This window comes from Rhinopithecus bieti, unplaced genomic scaffold (assembly GCF_001698545.2).
Source record: "Rhinopithecus bieti isolate Rb0 unplaced genomic scaffold, ASM169854v2 scaffold_30463, whole genome shotgun sequence".
Taxonomy (NCBI): domain Eukaryota; kingdom Metazoa; phylum Chordata; class Mammalia; order Primates; family Cercopithecidae; genus Rhinopithecus; species Rhinopithecus bieti.
The window spans coordinates 473,460-486,096 of NW_016813249.1; the positions used below are offsets into that span (position 1 = coordinate 473,460).

The 12,637-nt window shown below is 39.2% G+C and overlaps 1 protein-coding gene across 3 annotated transcripts in view; it reads left to right on the forward strand.

Annotated features, from left to right (window-relative positions):
• BCKDHB (branched chain keto acid dehydrogenase E1 subunit beta) overlaps positions 1-12,637 on the forward strand; it is a 296,444-nt gene that overhangs the window by 185,737 nt on the left and 98,070 nt on the right. The gene's annotated exons all lie outside the window — the stretch shown is intronic.

Genomic DNA, 12,637 nt, shown 5'->3' on the forward strand with positions numbered 1-12,637 from the left:
ATGAAAGACAGCAGATACTGTATCCATAACCTGGCTGACTCTCTTGGCCACCTTGCAAAACATTTTAAGCCAAATTGAAGACACATATTAAATTTTCCCAGAAATGTTAGCCATGTTTTGTCAACATTGCATTCACAATCAGTAACAGGATGGGTCTGCCTCCTGGAGACAGAACTAAATTTCTCATTTTGTCATGCCCTCCGTAGGCAGTAATGTTGGTGATGTTGATAGCTCATTTTGGTTTGGTAATTTAGGGTAATTAAACTTACAGATCAAATTAGTTTGTGTTTTGTTATGAGGGCCATTATCTATTTTCATGAATGATTCACAGCTCACCAAAATATAGTCGAGTTTAAAATAGACATTAAAATAGAGATTCACTACTGCTAATGCATTTTCTCCTCAATTTGAAGTTAAACACTTGTGAAAATGAAGACAAGTTAAAAGCAGCACTTACTGCAAAAAATTAGCAGTTGAAAATGAAGGTCATAAGCAGAAATCACCTAGTTGATAATTGTTCTAATTTTTCAAATCTACCAATATTAATGTGAGTCTTCAAGATACCTGAAAATTTGCATTTGATTGGAAAATCTTGAATGTTTGATCATTTTCTTTCAGGTTAACTTAAAGAAGTGACTTTATTTTTACTTCTTGATTCATTTGAAGAGACATACGTTTTTGTTTTAACCCTTTAGAGGATCAGATAATGACATTTGCTGTTTAAGACAGTTTATATTTCAGATGGCACAGAGTCTATTTTTCTTTATCAAAATTATTAGCTGAAAAATATATAATTCATGACTGTTCTTTAAAGGAGATCTAAATATTTATGTTTTAAAATGCCTTAAGGTGACTAATATTTCTAAACCTACATTTGTATCATCCATATTTGTAATTGTGCCTGCCATTGCTTAAAACAAGTCCTCTTTATTTCCTATCTTTTGATAGGATTAGTTTGCTCTCTTAATTGTAACACTTTTTCATTTCTTTTCTGGATTGATTTAAATTCTGGGCTTCAAAAAGCAATAGTATAAAATAGTCACCATGCCTGTATTATTGGGTGCTTTCAGAACCACTCAGACAATGTTTTCTCTGAGATAGCCTGTATTTTAAGTGTTGCATTTTCTTCTCGTTCTACTAGTCTCTTTTTTTAATAGCAATGCTTAACTCTAATTTATATTAGCAGTTAAAAAATTGAAACTTAGTCTTGCCTTTTCAGCTCATTACTGAAGAATCTCCTACCTCTGCACTCTGACACAAAATTTATGCTTTATTTTTTAACCATGAACTTTTCTGGGCATAGATTTCTACCTAAGTGTGCATGGCTGAACAGCTTGAGTGTATTTTGTGAGTAATATTCCAACATCACACAATTCTAAATTTTATTAAAACCAGCTTTTCTGTGGCAGATCCAATGCACAGTTCAAGTACATTAAAATAATGAAGTCCTGCATAAATGTTGATAAAATAGTCTTCTAATATGATGGAATGCCTAATTATGTATTCTGTTATCAATTTACCTAATAAATGAAATGCAGTTTCCATTTTAATAAAACCTATGTACTTTATAAAAATAGGACCTTTACTAACCTACACATATACTGAGTCATGGGAGCCACAGTAGCATGGGTAAATCCTCCTGTTAGTAAGCATGGATACCCTTATATCTGTTCGGAGAACCACGATATCTTTTCTGTTTCCTGCCTGCCCTCTTGCTGCTATCCCTTTCTGACTTTAAAAAACAACAAACAACTTTCCGGACAGTGTCCTCTGTGCCAGTCTTGTGAACATGTGGACCTTTGCAACAAAACTGTAATGTTTTTCCCATCATGGGCAAACGAAGCATTATTTTGGGTAGTTTGTGCTTATGAAACCTTTCTCCATCCTAGTAGGCTAAAATAGAAGTATCCTGTAATATTAGATGAAAGTAAAGGAATGAGGTTTGATGTAGGCAAGTCTTTTTTTCCTCCCTTGGGGTTGATCAAAGACGACATTCATTAAAAATACTATGAAATTGCTTAATACCATCGAAATGCATTTTTAAAGTGGATCTTCTATCAGTATAAGGGATTAAGTGTCTCTCTCTCTCTTTCTCTCTCTCTCTGTCTCTCTCTCTGTGTGTGTGTATGTGTGTGTGTGTAGTAAGGGATGTTGATTCTCCCTACATTAACTTTTCAACCTAAAGAATATATAAATTAACTTTTTTTAATTGATACTTTTTTAAACAGTGTAATTAAATGAGGTGTGATATACAGATTTTCTGCTTATGCTGTTAATTTTCTCCAAGGATATCATAGCTAATCATAGCTTTACTGATGCTACTAGAGGATATTTGGGGGATCAGTACAACACATAATTGAGAAAGATACTCTTCTTCAAATATAAACTAAAGGAAAAAAACAAGTGAGAATTAGAAAAAAAACATTTAAAAACAACTCCTTAGAGTAAACCCAATTTTAATTTTTCTCTTTAGAACAGATGTCTTAGTTTGAAATGCTGGTTATGCTATTTAAAGAGATTTGCTAAGTACTTAAACATTGATTTGTATGACTTTTCTTACTACTTGCCTTGTTACTCAAAATTGGGACAAAATATTCTGTTTATTGATGAAGACACATTTAGTTAATAATGTAAAGCAGCATTATCTTTAACTTCAACTTCACATTATATAAATTAAAAGATTCCTTTAGAACCAGAGGCTTGACTCACTGACTACCAGCTAATTAATTATTTTCCTAGGGACAAACTCTTAGCCTTAAGTTAATGTCTTCTGAGAGGATAGAATTCACTATTATACACATATGGATGATTCCTTTGAGTTAGTGGGGAGGATAGGTGGACTTCTCAGGTACTGGTTTGTTGAAAGTTTTTTGCCTTTCAACTATGAAACCAGCAGTATAGCATTTTTAAATTGATAAGTATTTCATAGATAGAGTCTGAAGCCCTTGGTTATTAGTGAAGGTTTTCATTAGCAAAAGTTTATTTTTTGGTGTCACAGAACTAGAGTATGATTACCTATATTTACCTTTTTATGATATATACAAGGCAAGTGTTTAACTCTGATTTTATTACATTTGCATTGGTGTTCATCAGCCTTTGGTCATCTGTCTATCAAGTAGAGCTGGCATCTGTATTACGATACATTTCTTTCAAGAAGAAATGTTCAGAAATATACAGTAAGTAACCATAGTTTCAGCTTCCATGTCAGGCCAAAGAGAGGTGAACTGATGGGGAGTGGGTATATTAGACCCACTTCTTATTGATCCATCTATTAAAAACATTGTTCTCTTTTCCACCAAGCTCCTAAATTCTTATTTACTTGCCTAAATAGGAAGCTTGCACAGAGTCAGAGAGATCCCAAGCTGATAATGGAATAATGATGACCATATACTTTGTCTTCTGTAGTGGGTCAGCAGACATAAAGTGAGGTTGTTTGATGTAAACCAGAATGTTCACTTACGTGTTTTCATGCTACTTAATGGGAATATGTCAGCCACCATAGTACGCAATTAAAATTTAAGTAAGAGATTAGTGATAATAGAGTTAGGACTGTATAGCAATTTTTGTAAATCAAATTTAGGTCTCTTAAGGTCTGAGAACTTTAAAAAAAGATCAAGAACATAAATGCTATTCCTTGGTTCAGTGATTATTTTTTTAAATGTAATGTTGATATAGGATTTTTGCTCTTTGAGCTCAGCTAGGTCGAGTTTCTTGTATCACAACCAGGAAAAATTAGGGGTGCAGACACCAGAGAGTGAGTGGAATAGAATTTATTAAGCAAAAGGAAAGTTCTCAGCAAAGAGAGGGGTCCTGTAAAAGAGGTTCCTGGTTGTTCCCTTCCAGTTTTGAATGTAAGGACTTTTATATAAAAGTTGATGGGGCTGGGTTCCCTGTTTGTATAAGGTGGGAATTCCTGGTGGCTCCACCCCATTCTCCCTGGACGCATGTGGGCACTTAGTCTGCTGAGGGCATGTTTAGACAAGCCCTCTGTGCAGGTTCCCTTATCTGCACAAAACATGGGTCAGAGATTTGCCGGGGACGCTTCCCTTACTTTCCGCCTAAAGCAAGCCGATTAACTCCTTTCAATGTCAAAGAAAAATTTGAGGTTTCTTCGCCAGTACCTACTGCTTCTTCTTCACTTCTATAATTTATTCTGTTAGTGACAAACTACTTGAGAATCATTGAATGACTTCAATTTGTTGTGTTGGAAATTAAATAATCGTCAGTAGTTTGATAATATCAATGACTCCTAAATAACTGAAAAGCTTTTTTTTTTTTTTCCCCCAAATTGGGTGTTAGTAGTTAGTATTATGCACAAAATGAAGATAAAATATAAGTATATGATTTAATATACCTTTTGCTTTTTAGCTGCTCAAATAGGTGAAAAAAATGATCCTTTCTATTAATAACAGCTTTTCAGTTTTACAAACTTGTTGTTTTCAAATAATTGCAAAAGGGGCAAATTACACTGTTATTTAATAGTGAATTAAGGATCTAGGGAGAATTGTTAAGCATTTCATTTTATTATTTCAGTAAACTTTATTTTCATTAAATCATATTGTTAAAGGCTTGAAATTCTATAAAAATTTGTTTAATGACATATTGACATGTTATTCATCAACCTTGGGGTCTATGTTTTTGAAAAATATGATGAGAAAAGCCCATTTGACAAGATCAGGATCTCATAGAAAATAGGGATTTAGAAGCAAATAAATATGACCTTAAATATACTTAAAATGTATATTTAAAATAAGGACATGACTTCCTAAAGAAACTGGAATAATGAGTGTTTGCCAATTGTGTAGATACCCCTCCCCTGAGTGATCTTCTGTTCATAAAATAATGCCACAATATGTGATTGCCTAAGGCAGAATCTCCCTAGCCTACTGTACTTTGTCTTAAGGTTTTTAAACTAACTTGTAATATAATAAAAGTTAGTCATATATGTATATATCAATATATACCATATATATGTGTGTATTTTTTTTTTCTTAAATATATGTGAAAATGCCCAGCCTTTTCACATATTACTCTGAGGCTTAAGGGTTGATTTTCATTGCCTGATCTTTGTTCATGTATGGAATGGCTGAGTAAGTAACACATCGTATTGGGAAGCTTCGGGGCAGGGATAAAGGGGTAGAGAGCATTAATGGTTAAGTGAGTGTCCTTTTATTTAAGGGGACAGAACATATCTATGCATATATAAATATATGTCACATTTTAAAATTCTAGTAAATAAATACAGAGCTGTTTTCTCAAAACATAGATTTGCTAAACCCTCATTGAGGGATTATTGAATGGCCAATTCATGTATTTCTAGAACTTACTCATATATTTCTTTGCTTTTTGTGAGGAAAGAGTAGTTTCTTTAACTGTTCTTATGGTTCTGGTAAGGCATTTTAGACAGTATGTTTGCATATAAAATTTCTTTGCAGAATCTAAAATTTGAGCTAAATATAGCCATTTTTAAATTGATTCCATGAGTACTTTACGGGTTATACATAGTACAATGTTGAACTTCTCCCTTCTTTGAAATAGTGAGACTGCCAAGTATATCAGGAGATGAAGTGATTATCAAACCGCAGTGATTAATAGCAAAAAGATCAAGGGAGACATAAGATTAAGATGGCTGGCTAGATGCAGCCAGGAAGCGCAGCTCCCACTGAGTGAGACCAAATTTTAGAGTAAACCACCATAATCTGGGCAGATCTTTGGAGACAAAATGCTCAGATTGGATGGAGAGGCAATGCTGAAATGAAGGCTGAAGATGGAGGAAGCTAGGAGCCCTGTGCTGGGTATCTGAATACCAGGGCTAGTTCCCAGCCCCGAATAGCTCTTGGGAAAGGGGTGAATGAGGAACTGAGGGAAGGCTCACTCCCACCGCCAAGCTCTGGGATCCTAGATCCTAGTTGCAGAACTCCATGTCTCCCATGGATGTGTGAACTGGCAGGGGCATCTCCCTGGGGAGCAGGCAGAGACAGGCCGTTGGACAGCATGGAGCCTGAGAGTTTTTGTGCACTGGGGAGCTCCAGCAGAGAGCAGCCATAGAGCTGCTCTATGGGGAGGGCTCTTCATCCCTTGCTGGGAGGTGTGGACCCCAGCTGATCTTCCAGCTAGGAGAGAGTGAAACCAGCTTCTCTGTGGGACTAGGGCACATCTATTCTGCAAGCCTTCCTGCCTGCTGGCCCCACCCAGGGTCACGCATAGCCACCCTGTAGTGGGTGCACAGCCCAGCCCCTGCAGGACAGCCTGAGTATGTTACTGTACCTGAGTACGTTCCCAGTGACTTGGAAGCACACTGGATCCTCCCAGTACAGGCTGGAATGCCAACCCAGTCCACAGGATGTCCCAGTGCCCCCAGGGCTGCTTCATGCAGCATTTTGGGAGTCGGGAGCCAAGATCTGTGTCCAGCACTCACGTCAAGTAGGAGGGGACAAGATCTTCCGGTTACTGGGCTGGGGTGGGAGGGGAGGGGGGTATGCCTACCTCCACAGAGTTGATCCAGAGAGAGTGAGGCATATCTTCCTCCTGCAGCCCCTGACCAAGAAGGCCCCAGAGCCTGAAACACCTAACAAAAGAAACACGGGCACAGCACCAGTGATTGGAAGGAGGCTCCCTCAAGTCCCAGGAGCAGACCTGGTGAGGGGCCCATGTCTCTCCCCTGCCCACTGCGGAGCATGCCTGGGAACATGAGGAAGAACAAAAGAGCCTCATGGTGGGGTATTAACTTACGTAATTAATGGCCATTAGTCTTAAGCACCATCTAATGGATTGCATCCGAGACTACAGCACCAAAAATCTGTCCCACTACTATATGCTCCTTTGAAATCCAGCACAAGAATTTGTTACCAGAAAGTGGTCCTAATTCAGACCCCAAGAGAGGGTTTTTGGATCTCTTACAAGAAAGAATTCAAGATAAGTCCATAAATTGAAAGAGCAAGTTTATTAAGAAAGTAAAGGAATAAAAGAATGGCTACTCCATAGACAGAGCAACCCCGAAGGCTGCTGGTTGTCCATTTTTATAGTTATTTATTGATTATGTGCTAAACAAGGGGTGGATTATTTGTGCCTCCCCTTTTTAGACCACATAGAGGTAACTTGTTGACATTGCATGGCACTTGTAAACTGTCATGGTGCAAATGAGCGTGTAGCAGTCAGGATGACCCAAGGTCACTCTCATTGCCGTCTTGGTTTTGGTGGGTCTTAGCCAGCTTCTTTACTGCAGCCTGTATAATCAGCAAGATCTTTATAACCTGTGCCTTGTGCCGACCTCCTATCTCATCCTGTGAATTATAATGCCTAACCGTCTGGGAATGTAGTCCAGTAGGTCTCAGCCCTTATTCAACATGGAGTTGCTCTGGTTCAAACGCCTTTGACATTTCCCCCCTCCCTTAAAAGAACCGTTAATCTTAAGGGTTACAGAGGGATGAAGATCGATCTTCTGTAACTTCTTGATGCTGAATAGAAGCGATGACATTCCTCCCTAATTGTTAGGTGTCTTGCATTCAGGGTACAGAGGAGCTCAGTTAGAAATCATCGGTATGTCAAAGACCATTTATAATTCTTGAGTTCTGACAGAATGCGATATCTGGAATATTAATAAGTATTTAAGAAAACATCCAGTAAGCTTATTCTGCATTCCTACACAAAGAGTACAACAGCAACATATTCCACAACGGTAAAGCAAGATCAGCAAAATTATCCCAAGTAAACTAAATAAGAAGGTTTTCCATGAACTTGTCAACTGATGGAACCAAGCTGATATGGGGTTACTAGCTGATTCCACTATGCGTCCAGAATTAGAATATTGATCTAGATTTCTACATTATCCATCCCTTTTGTTTTTTTCTGAGTAGCAGCCAGAGATCACTGGTTGGCTCACAGGAGTAAGCAGGGTTAGTCTAAATTGTAGGAAAAACCTCAAAAACAACTGATGAGACTAGAATTCAATAACAGGTGTACCACAGTTCTTGAAACAATTTTTGTCCTCTCTCTGGTTTTCCATTTTTACTTAAGACATAATGGTAAGACCAATTTGTTTTATTATACTTGACCTATTTGTATAAAGTGCAGCGAGAATAATTATTTTTCACATAAGCTGTTTTTAAATTGGCTTCGATGGAACTCTGTTCCATGAAAGGAATCTTAGATAAGACTTCTTAAAAGCTGAGCCCTGCCATGCGTTTGTACCCTCAAGGACCTAGGAGTTGGGTAAATTCTTCTCCTTTTGAGGTCCCAAGATAACTTGGGGCTCCTGGACCTGTCACAAAGTGACATTTTGTTACTTACCACAGGTCAGGAACCCTGTACAGGAACTGTGTAGACAAGGTATGAGGCCAGTTTTCCCAAGGGTCTTTTATTGGCTCTGTGAATTAAATGATTCCTCAAAGGAAAACACACCATTTCAGTTAAAGCCTTGGTGTATTAGTCTGTTCTCACACTGCTGATAAAGACATACCTGATATTGGGTAATTTATAAAGGAAAGAGGTTTAATTGACTCACAGTTCCACATGGCTGGAGAGACCTCACAATCATGTTGGAAGAGCAGGGGAGGTCTTACAAGGCAGCAAGCAAAAGAGAACGTGTGCAGGGGAACTCCTCTTTATAAAAACCATCAGATCTCATGAGACTTACTCACTATCACGTGAACAGCCTGTGGAAGACCCACCCCCATGATTCAATTACTTCCCACCAGGTGCCTCCCATGACATGTGAGAATTATGGAACCTACAATTCAAGATAAGATTTGAGTGGGGGCAGAGCCAAACCATATTATTCCACCCCAGCCCCTCCCAAATATCATGTCCTCACATTTCAAAACCAATCATCCCTTCCCAGCAGTCCCGCAAAGTCTTAACTCATTTCAGTATTAACTCAAAAGTCCACAGTCCAAAGTCTTATCCAAGACAAGGCAAGCCCCTTCCACCTGCGAGCCTGTAAAATCAAAAGAAAATTACTTACTTCCTAGATACAATGGAGCTACTGGCATTGAGTAAATACACTCGTTCCAAATAGAAGAAATTGGCCCAAACAAAAGGGCTACAATGCCCATGCAAGTCTGAAATGTAGCAAGGCAATCAAATCTTAAAGCTCCAAAATGATCTCCTTTGACTCCATGTCTTACATCCAGGTCACATTGATGCAAGAGGTGGGTTCCCATAGTCTTGGGCAGAGCTGCCCCTGTGGCTTTGCAGGTTATAGCCCCACTCCTGGCTACTTTCTCGGGCTTGCATTGTCTGTGGCTTTTCCAGGTGCACAGTGCAAGCTGTCAGTGTATCTACCATTTTGGGGTCTGGAGGATGGTGGCCCTCTTCTCAAGCTCTACTAGGCAGCACCCCAGTGGGGACTCTGTATGGGGACTCCCATGTTAAATTTTCCTTCTACACTGACCTAGCATAGGTTCTCCAGGAGGGCTCTACCTTTGCAGCACACCTCTGCCTGGCATCCAGGTATTTGCACACATCCTCCAAAACGTAAGCCTAGGTTCCCAAACTGCAATTTTTGACGTTTGTGCACCTGCAGGCTTAACACCATGTGGAAGCTACCAAAGCTTGAGGCTTGCACCCTCTAAAGCCACAGTCCGAGCTGTGCCTTGGCCCCTTTTAGCCACAGCTGGAGTGGCTAGAATACAGGGCATCAGGTCCCTACACTGCACACAGCAGAGGTGCTCTGGGCCTGGCCCAGGAAACCATTTTTTGCTTCTAGGCCTCTAGGCCTGTGATGGAAGGGGCCACCATGAAGGTCTCTGACATGCCCTAGAGACTTTTTCCCCATTTTCTTGGTGATTAACTTTGGGCTCCTCATTACTTATTCAAATTTCTGCAGCTGGCTTGAATTTCTCCACAGGAAATGGGTTTTTCTTTTCTGTTGCATTGTCAGTCTGCAAATTTTCCAAACTTTTATTCTCTGTTTCCCTTTTAAAACTGAATGCTTTTGACAGCACCCGAGTCACCTCTTGAATGCTTTGCTGCTTAGAAATTTCTTCCACCAGATACCCTAAATCATTTCCCTCATGTTCAAAATTCCACAAATCTCTAGGGCAGAGGCAAAATGCTGCCAGTCTCTTTGCATAGCAAGAATAACCTATACTCCATTTCCCAACAAGTTCCTTATCTCCATCTGAAACCACCTCAGCCAGGACCTTATTGTCCATATCACTATCTGCATTTTGGTCGAAGCCATTCAACAAGTCTCTAGGAAGTTTCAAACTTTCCCACATTTTCCTGTCTTCTTCTGAGCCCTCCAGACTGTTCCAACCTTTGCCTATCACCCAATTCCAAAGTCAGTTCCACATTTTCACATAGCACCTCACTCTTCTGGTGTTGCGGGAAGTCAGGGACCCTGAATGGAGGGACCAGCTGGAGCTGTGGCAGAGAAACATAAACTATGAAGATTTCATGGGCATTTATCAGTTCCCAAAGAATACTTTTATAATTTCTTATGCCTGTCTTTACTTTAATCTCTTAATCCTGTTATGTTCGTATGCTGAGGATATATGTCACCTCAGGACCACTGTCATAATTGTGTTAACTATACAGATTGATTGTAAAACTTGTGTGTGAACAATATGAAATCAGTGCATCTTGATAAAGAACAGAATAACAGTGATTTTTAGGGAAGAAGGGAAGACTACCTGTGGGACTGGGTAAAAAGAGCCATATTTTTCTTCTTGCAGAGAGCCTATAAGCAGATGTGCAAGTAGGAGAGATATCACTAAATTCTTTTCTTAGCAAGGAATATTAATATTAATACCCTGGGAAAGGAATGTATTCCTGGGGGGAGGTTTATAAACGGCCACTCTGGGAGTGTCTGTCTTATGCAGTTAAGATAAGGACTGAGATATGCCCTAAATTTCTGCAGTACCATCAGGCTTATTAGGGTGGAGGAAAACTCCAGTCTGGTAAATTTGTGGTCAGACCAGTTCTCTGCTCTTGAACCCTGTTTTCTGTTGTTTAAGATGTTTATCAAGACAATATGTGCACCACTGAACATAGAGTCTTATCAGCAGTTCTGCTCTTGCCCTTTGACTTGTGGTCATTGTTGGACCCTTATCAGCGGTTCTGCTTTTTTTTTGTCCTGTTCCCTCAGAAGCATGTGACTGTTGTTCTGCTTTTTGCTCTTTAAAGCAGGTGATCTTTGTACCTACTCCCTGTTTTACACCCTCTCCCCTTTTCAAACCCTTAATAAAAAGACTTGCTTGTTTGAGGCCTAGGTGGGCATCATAGTTCTACTGATGTGTGATGTCACCCCTGGCAGCCCAGCTATAAAATTCCTCTCTTTATACTGTCTCTTTATTTCTTAGCCGGCCAACACTTATGGAAAATAGAAAGAACCTACATTGATATATTGGGGGCAGTTTCCCCCGATATACTGGTACTAATTTACTGTATTAGTGGATTCTCATACTGCTGAGAAAGACATACCAGAAACTGGGTAATTTATAAGGATAAAGGATTTATCGGACTTACACTTCCACATGGCTGGGGAGGCCTCATAATCATGGTAGAAGACAAAGGAGGAGCAAAGTCACATTTCGCGTGGCGGCAGAGAAGAAAGAGTGTGTGCAGGGGATTTTCCCTTTATAAAACCATCAGATCTCATGATACTTATTCACTATCACAGAACAGCATGGAAAAGACATGCCCCCATGATTCACTTACCTCCCACTGGGTCTCTCCCATGACATATGGGAATTATGGGAGCTACAATTCAAAATGAGATTTGAGTGGTGACATAGCCAAACCATATTACTTGGTAAAATAACCAGTTTTTCCAATTGTGTGCTGTTACCAAAAAGAAAAAAAAAGATTCTTATTGCACTGACACTAATAAGTATATTGACATAAGTTAAGAACACTCACAACTAGTTTGCAAATTTTGGAGAAATTAGATAGAAACAAATACGCTGCAAATTTTATTCAGGGGAACTCCTCTTTATAAAACCATCAGATCTCGTGAGACTTATTCACTATCATGTGAACGGCCGAGGGAAGACCCACCCCCATGATTCAGTTACCTCCCACCAGCTCCTCCCATGACATGTGGGAATTATGGAACTGACAGTTCAGATGAGATTTGAGTGGGGGCAAAGCCAAACCAGTAAACTAAAATAGAGGAGTATACTTTACTCAATTTTTTTTATATATAACTTTTTATATATATAAAAAATATAATGTTTTTATATAACTTTACATTCTAGGGTACATGTGCACAACGTGCAGGTTTGTTACATATGTATACATGTGCCATGTTGGTGTGCTGCACTACATTAACTCGTCATTTACATTATGTATATCTCCTAATGCTATCCCTCCCCCTCCCCCCACCCCACAACAGGTCACAGTGTGTGATGTTCCCCTTCCTGAGTCCAAGTATTCTCATTGTTCATAGTTTACAGTCCCACCAACAGTGGAAAAGTGTTCCTATTTCTCCACATGCTCTCCAGCACCTGTTGTTTCCTGACTTTTTTATGACCACCATTCTAACTGGTGTGAGATGGTATCTCATTGTGGTTTTTATTTGCATTTCTCTGATGGCTAGTGATGATGAGCATTTTTTCATGTGTCTGTTGGCTGCATAAATGTCTTCTTTCGAGAAGTGTCTGTTCATATCCTTTGCCCACTTTTTGATGGGGTT